Raw genomic sequence first — 8,693 nt, 5'->3', positions numbered from 1 at the left:
CGCGCAATTACAAGCAAGTCTATCGTGCATATGAGAGCTCATGTGCATCTGTGCCAGGGCATGTACGTGTAAATTATCAGTTCACAGATGAATTTACGAATGTGTACGTGCGAGCGAGCGTGCGATTGCAAGTAAGATTGAGTGTGTATTCGAGAGCTCATGTACATCTGTGTCTGCGCGTGTACGTGTAAAGTGTCAGTTAAGACCGACGTTTGTGTGTAAACATCATGACGCTCAGATCACGGATGTTCCTCATTTATACTTACTGGGAATTCCGTGCTTTAAACATTCCAACAAAAAAATAACGAGGCTCTACCTTTTCTGCCTTACAGATCCGCGTTGTATTTTGATCTTTTCTAACCTTTTTGTGCAGCGACAGCAACTTTATGATCTCAAGGGCAATTGGTGATTGATCAGAGACCGTGGGAGAGTGTAGATGTCGAGTAGACACAGGTTCTTGCCGCCATTAGTGTCAAACAGAAGCGGGGTATTACTCGCACAGATATAGTGTGAATGGCGACAACGGATCGCTATGAAAAAAAGCTATTAGGAGAGACTGAAGGACATAGTAACATTCTAACGCAGTGTTTTTTTTTTAATGCCATGAAAAAATAAGTTAACTACATACAATAACCCATATAAATGCATGTAATTTTTTTTTTTTTTCATATACACACATATATATATATATGTATGTATGTAAGTATATGTACACACACACACACACACACACACACACACACACACACACACACACACACACACACACACACACACACAAACACACACACACACACACACACACACACACACACACACACACACACACACACACACATATATATATATATATATATTCATTTTTAGCTTTAATAAAACAGGCGCGCTTGCACACACACACACACACACACACACACACACACACACACACACACACACACACACACACACACACACACACACACACACACACACACACACAGTTTTTTTTACATTTCGTGAACAAAATTATGTTAACTACATACACAAATCCATTTAAATGCATGTATACATATTTTTTTTCGTGTATACATGCACGCACGCACGCACACGCCAACACACACACACACACACACACACACACACACACACACACACACACACACACACACACACACACACATATATACACATGTGTGTGTGTGTGTGTGTGTGTGTGTGTGTGTGTGTGTGTGTGTGTGTGTGTGTGTGTGTGTGTGTGTGTGTGTGTGTGTGTGTGTATGTGTGTGTGTGAGCGCGCGCGCCTGTTTTATTAAAGCTAAAAATGAATGGGTTAATATGCAATACCGTGCCTTGCCCCTACTAACTTTTAATTACGTGACCCACTGCTGGGAAAACAGCCATAATCTCAAGAAAAGCAAAAAACAGACTGGTCAGTCAACGCCGCCTTACCAACAACCGAGCGAGCCCGTCAGCGCCCCCTGCGCCGCCACAACCGCTGCCCCGCCGCCCACATCAGCCACAGTGCCCTGACCCCAACCTCAGCATCTCCAATGCAAACCAAATCACATTATTCCACATCGTCGTCGCCGCCGCATCGACGGGGCCACAACAGACCACGCTCGCATCGCCGCCGCAAAAACGAAGACCATAAAACAGCATAGTGTCGGCTACGCCACCGCACCCGAGTAAAAAAGCGGATGTTGAGGGAGGGAGGGAGGGAGGGAGGGTAGAGAGGGGGAAGGGGAGAGGGAGGGGGAAGGGGGGGAGGGAGGGTAGAGAGGGGGAAGGGGAGAGGGAGGGGGAAGGGGGGGAGGGAGGGTAGAGAGGGGGAAGGGGAGAGGGAAGGGGAAGGGGGGAGGGAGGGAGGGTCGAGAGGGGGAAGGGGAGGAGAAAGAGGGAAAGGGGGGGAAGTGGAGGGGGTAGGGGAGGAGAAAGAGGAGGAGGTGAAGGAAGAGGAGGAGGAGGTGAAGGAGGAGGAGGTGGAAGAGGTAGAGAGGAAGAGGTAGAGAGGAAGAGGAGGTGAAGGAAGAGAAGGTGGAAGAGGTAGAGAGGGAGGAGGAGGAGGAGGAGGAAGAGATAATGGAAGAAGGGAAGGAGGACAAGAGGCAGGGCATGAGGAGACAAGAGAGGTGGCGAGGGTAGCGGGTCGGCAAAGAGCAGGAGACACTGAACATTATTACCCTCTGTCAACAGCAAGGATACTTGAAGTCCCGGCCACGTAACACCTACTTCCCTTGCCCCCTCCCCTCCCCCTCCCTTCACTCGCCGACCCTGCCCGAACGTCGAGAAAAAATGTCGAGGAATGGCGAAGGGACGATCACATTTTTCAATGTTTACGTCACCTAAAGTCCATGACAAAGATACCCTGATATCTCGGCTGGTGGCACCCCAGCCTCCCCTCTCCCCGCCTTTCCCTCCCTCCTTCCATAGGACTTGCCAAAGGGCACTGCAAGGCGGTGGTCTGGTTCGGTTCGCTTCGATCCCTTGTCTCGCCCTTCGTCTTCTTACGTCTCCTGTCTTTCAACTGCACCTTCCTCTTCCTCCGGCTTCTGCTCTCACTTCTCTTTATTTCTCCCTCCTACCCCCAACGTCCCAGCCGGCCCCACCGTTCCCCCTTCGCGCTCTAGTTTTCCCCTTCCATTTCTCCTGACAGAAAAGCTATCGCAGAAGAAGGGAAGGAGATAAAGGAGAGCGAGAAACATGGAAGACCGAAATGGAGTGGGAGGAACCAGAGGGAACGAAATGATATCATTTACAAGACGAGAAAGAGAGATCCGCGTTGGAATATCAAACACCTCCTCCCCCACCCCCTCCCCCTTCCCTCCCCCTCCCCCTCTGTGGCTATCACCGAGAGGTCATAAAGGCACACGTGAGGATTGCGGTTCGCTAATGAGTTACGGACCGGGGGTGTTCCTCCTGGCCCGTAACTCGCCCTCCTTCCCCTCCTGTGCGAGGGTGGGGGAGGAAGGGGAAGAGAGGGTGGGGAGGGAGTCACGGAGGGAGGGGAAGGTGGGGTCATCATCACGATAGACTAAACTTTTTCGGGACATTTTTCGGGAGGTTGTACTTCAGACGTGGGGCTTCCTTTATCACTTTTCTTTCCAGGTATGTTATTAATAGTTATTGCTATCATAAAGCATTCAAGTAGTAATTATCTTGGCATACGCTATGATCAACGAAGAAAATCATTACCATTACCATTATCGATTTTATATCCCGTTTCACTAATCGTTTTAATTCTACGTGTCTCTCCCCACTGACCAGGTCGAGTGGGCGTGGTCACGTCCGCGGCAGGTCGGATCGCGGTCACGATGCAGGCGCCTCCCCTCCTCCCTCCTCCCTCCTCTCCCTTCTTTGCCTTCTCTCCCCATGCCTCTCCCTTCTTTCCCTCCCCCTCTTCTCCCTTCTCTTTCATTCCCCCTCCCGCCTGCTCGTATCTATTTCCTTCCTCTACCCCTCTCCTCCGCTTTTCTTCTCTTCTCCTTCCTTTCTCATCCCTCCGCCTCTTCCTTCTTGTCTTTCCTTTCCTCTTCCCCTTCCCCATCCCTTCCTCCTTATTTCTTTCCGACAATGCTGTTACGACCTGTCACTCCTTACACCTGGTCACACCTCGCTGCTCACGCTTCGAAATACACTCACCCGAGCCGCGCACACGGCAATACAAGAGGCAATAAAAACAAATATAAATGCATAAATCGGCCTGTTGCTCTTGTCCGAGTGACAGTCGTGTCACGCTCCGTCTGGGCGCACCCTCCCCCCTCTCGCCCTCCCTCTTCCCTCCCCCCCACCTCTCTCTCTCTCTCTCTCTTCTTAGCACTCACTGCCACGCCTTCTGACCAACCCACACGCTTCACCCCCCCTCCCCATCAGCCTATCAAGAAGGGATCCCGCCTTGTATGGGACTGCACCCCCCCCCCCCCCCCCCGCGAAAGATCACCGCGGCCACCGGACGAAGCCGTTACACTGCGTCGCGAGCGGTCAGGACCGAAAGCCTAAGGCGACCAGGGAGCCTTGAGACGAGACCTCCCGAGCTGATGTAGTTACGTGTGTGCTACTTGAGAATTCACCCGGAACTCGCGATAACATTCTTTTTACGCTTACCTTGCCCCCTACCCCCCGCCCATACCCCGAGAACCCTTCGCCCTTTTCCTTTCCTCTTTTAAAATTCCCATCCCCGTACTTCCACGCCCTTCGTCTGAGCCTGAGCGTCCGCTCACGCCCTCCCGCTTCCTCTGATTTCCCGACTGAAAATGCACGTGTTTGATCTCCCACATGGTTTTTCTCCCCCCCCCCCCCCCTCTCTCTCTCTCTTTCTCTTTCTCTTTTCCTTTTTACTCTCTCTCTCTCCTCCTCTTCCAAGCATTTCCTCTTCGCCGCCGAGGCCGACAAAGGGCGATATCACTGCAGTCAGCCAGTCGGTCAGTCGATCAGCCGCCGTCAGCCCGGCCTGCTCCTTTGTCTGACTGCCTGTCCCGCTTTCTCACTCTCCACGATGACTGCCAATCGGATCATCGGCCGCTCGACTTATGCGCCATAACCGGCTGGCGGTGTCAATCGCCCTAATCTCTGCCGAATATATCTCGCTCGTACAATTTCTCTCACGAACCAATTTATTTCTCCTTGTCGCTATTATCGTCACGGCGTCAATCGGCGGCGGCCGGGGGACTGGCTGGCGGCGAGGCTGACAAGACGCCATCAGCCGCGCAGGCGAATAAAAGTGCTTCTTACAGGACACGAGACGGCTTTTGGAGAGCACTCGCGCCGTGCCATGACTCGCCGGGCGGGAAGAGGGGAAGGGCAGCCTCGGCCGGAGGCTCCTTTCCTTCTTCGGCGCCTTGACCGCACTTCAGCCTCGTCTCTCAGCACCTCCGCGAGCGACCGTCTCTATGATTTTTTGCCGTGGCCCCGTCCGCCAGCTCTGTCTCTCCTCTTATGGCTCCTTAACAGTTCATTCCTTCTTCCCCCTCATAATCTCCATTCTTAACTAACCCTTTGAATGGAGCTTTTTTCCGCGTCGGCTTTATTTCATGCACGAGCTCGATATCAACCCTTCTTTTCTTGCCTATTTGAATAATCTCGTCTGGGGTTTCTGGTCGGGGATCTCGCCCTCTCTCACCTTCCTCCCTCACTCTTTCTCTCTGCTCTGCTCTCTTTTTCTCTCTCTTTTTTTCTCTCTCTTCTCTTCTCTTCTCTTCTCTTCTCTTCTCTTCTCTCTCTTCTCTTCTCTCTTCTCTCTCCCTCTCTCTCCTTCTTTTCCTTTTTCCTTTCTTTCTCTCTCCCCTACTCTCCCTCATTAAAAACTGAACGTCGCTAGCTTTCCATTCTTTGACAGTCTGCCTTGGTCCATCTGTCTGCCCTGCTCTTCCTCCAAGAGAGCAAAGCGCTGGTTCCATTTCACTTTTTGCTTGATCTTGCCAATTTCCTCTCGCCGCCCCCTCATTAGTGGATGATTCCCTGTCATGACGATGGCTCGGGCCTTCATTTGAGAGAACACCACAATTAACAATAACATGCAAAGACACAAACATACACGCAAACTAACACAAACACACTCATACAATCCTCTTTACCGTGATAGCGCTTATCAAAGGGCGGAGCGACTGGCTCTTCCAGAGATTGCATCCCGAGCCCCTAATCCTCCTGAGAAGCTACGGGGAGGTAGACCGTGGTTCACTGGCATTTCCTTGTTCTATGATTATTCAATATTGCACTGCAACGCACTGCTCAGAAGATGTAAACGGAAGATGGAAATCGCGTAAGACTTAGATACACAAGAACAGGAAGGGAAATAAGAAAAAAATGTTAAGGAAACACATGAACCGGAGAGCTGGAGAGCTGGATTATAAAAAGAATCAAAATAATATTCCTTTTCGTAAAATGAAAGTGACAGCAGAGTAGAAGTAACAATTCTGAATCAAAGTTTTAAAAAGTAAAAGAACGAGAGAACACGAACAATTCGACCAAGTATGAACTGCAAAGACGTTTAAAAAATGAGAGCGAGGAGTGAAGGTTGAAAAGTGAGGCAAGATCTGGCGGCGGGGTGGCAGGGCGGCGGGGATGGCAGGAGAGGGGGGGGATGCATGGACAAGGATAGTGGTGGTAGAGGAGGTGGGAGGGGGAGGGGGGGGCGCAGAACGAGAGATAAGCACATGGCCCGTCACGGATGTGCGACCACCACTAGCCGACATCACTGTCCTCAAAATGTCCCTGCTCAGTGTCGCTGATAAACAACTCACGCCCAACGAAGCCACCCGCAGACGCCGCTGTCACACCCACACGCTCCCTCCAACGTTGTTACACCAAGTCTAATTCCAACATACTGCTGGCCCATGCACACACATAACGTACAAGAGGGCAAGGCCGGCGCGTTTAAAACAAATCCGCCAAAAGCACTAAGAAGGGGACTAAGAGAAAGAGGGGGAGTGAGATAGATAGGGGCAAAGAGAAGGGAAGGGGCAAAGGAGCGAGAAGGGGATGCAAGAAGGAATCAGTGTCCGCGAAAGACGTGGGTACGAGACAGGCATCGAGGCGCATCGTCACACCTGTCAAGTCCGATTTTGCTATTTTGAAACAGCGTTCCCGTTGTCGCCCATCACATCTAGTGAGTTGAGCCATATACATGTGATTCTATTTGATTTTTTCATAACGTAAATCCAAAAAGATCCTCATCATCGTCTCGAGCATTTGTACAGAGTCGGAGTGTGTTTACCGTTGCGCTTGCGTCCCCAGCTGTTCGTGGCACAATGACATCTGCAGCACTTCCAGCTATACGGTGAAAAGTGTACAGCGCTCTATGTGTTCGATGCAAGCGCAGGGAGTGCGTTGCACTTCTCCTGTGGTAGCGCAGGAATTTTGTACGGACCTGGAAGAGATACTGTGATTCTTATAGCTCAACAGTTAGTATTAGAATGACCCTTGTGCCACCCGAGGCAGTACAACGAGATTCTTGTACTACCGTGGGCTGTACATAGACTTTCCCAAACATTTCCCACGCCATGTACACACCGCTCCCGCCGCTTGCGGATCGGCAACCTGCATGACATCGTCGCCACAAAAGAATAAAAACCTTACCGCTGAGACAATGAACACTTCGCAGCCAGATCAACTTTCGCAAATTGGCACCGCGTCTCCACAATCACACTTTCGCATGACGTCAATCATCTCATCTCGCACTACGCTATGAATTCAATCTGCAAATTCTTAAACATTTATTATTTGTATTTTTATATTTTCTAAAATTCCTTGCGAACTCGTCCCGGTCAACATCAACATCAACATCAACATCAACATCAACATCAACATCAACATCAACATCAACATCAACATCAACATCAACATCAATCAACATCATCATCATCATCATCATCATCATCATCAGACGTCGCCGTGGCTGTTTCGAGCGATTTTCTCTCGAGTCCCACCTGCGCTGTGCTCCATTATGCTTTCTTGCTGAGCGCCAGCCAGCCAACCTGCACCGCCTCACTCCCTTGACAGCTGCCAAATGTGAAACAGGTATGTAGAGCGCGCACGCAAAACGCCGCTACACGATTTAAAAAAAATAAAGACGATGTCGGGTTTCCGTCCTCAAGGTGGCTACCTGTCCGCAAGCCCTAATTGCCCGTCGCTCGTCACCTCCCGTCTCGTCCCTCGTCACCGGCCTATTCTCCTCTCCGATTTTCTTCCTCCTCCTCCAAACTCTCAACCTCCCTCAATAAATCTTGGGTTAAAAAATTAATTTGAGCTTTCTCTCGCCCCCCCCCCCCCCATCCCCAGCGCCGTCACGCGACCGACTCACGCTTTCTCCCGCCGCTTTAACGAGCGCTCCAAGCCGGCCAGGCGCCCTCGCCCTCCCTCACTTCACACTTTCGGCGTATTCACCCTCCTGACAGCTTGGTCAAAACACTCTAAAACTGTGGATTCATTCTTTTGACACGCTCACTCCCACGTCGCCTTCATCTCGCCCCTGACTAGCTTAACATACACTTTGCTCATTACCTTTGTCTATATTACTTTATTCATCACAACATCGCATTTTTGCCCACACTGCGACTCTTTTTATTCCTTCCTCTCTCATGATTCCATTCTCCCTCCATCCCCGAACAACTCTCACATCTAAAGGCGCATACAGAGAAAAAAAAGCAAAAAGGTGTAAATATCTCCCGGCGAAAAAACAAACCTATAAGTTAAATCATCAAACGAGAGAATTAAACCAATCGATCAATCATGCACCTGAGCGCACCATGACGATGACTATGAAGAGTCAAACTTGGTGAGTCACGGGGGGAGGGAGGAAAGAAGGCAGAGGGGAGAGAGTGGCTGAGGAATGAGGAAAACGGTTGGAGGAGAGCGAGGACGGAAGACAATGAGAAGACAATAAAAGCATAGTAATTAGAAGTAGAAAAAGTAGAATAGTGGAAGAGCAGGATAATACGGAAATAAAGAAAAGGATCTACACTCTAAAAAGAAAGATAAATGCCCACCGAAAAAGGCTGTCGCAGAGAAAGGGAGCCCGCGTGCAGCGTTCGCGAACAGAGTCGTGTCACGTTCCGAATAATCGCTCAAAATCAAAATACAACTTTCGTCAAACATGATTCTTTCGCCGTCACTGTGATGGAGGGAAATGATCTTTTTTAATAATTTTCTCTATGTTTAAAAAGTTCACAATCCCACTTTACCGCAAAAACGTTTATCTCGCATAAAGTGACAGAGAG

The sequence above is a fragment of the Penaeus chinensis genome, chromosome 29, assembly GCF_019202785.1.
Source record: "Penaeus chinensis breed Huanghai No. 1 chromosome 29, ASM1920278v2, whole genome shotgun sequence".
Taxonomy (NCBI): Eukaryota; Metazoa; Arthropoda; class Malacostraca; order Decapoda; family Penaeidae; genus Penaeus; species Penaeus chinensis.
The sequence above is the reverse complement of the archived record's forward strand: the minus strand, read 5'-3'. Positions refer to the sequence as shown.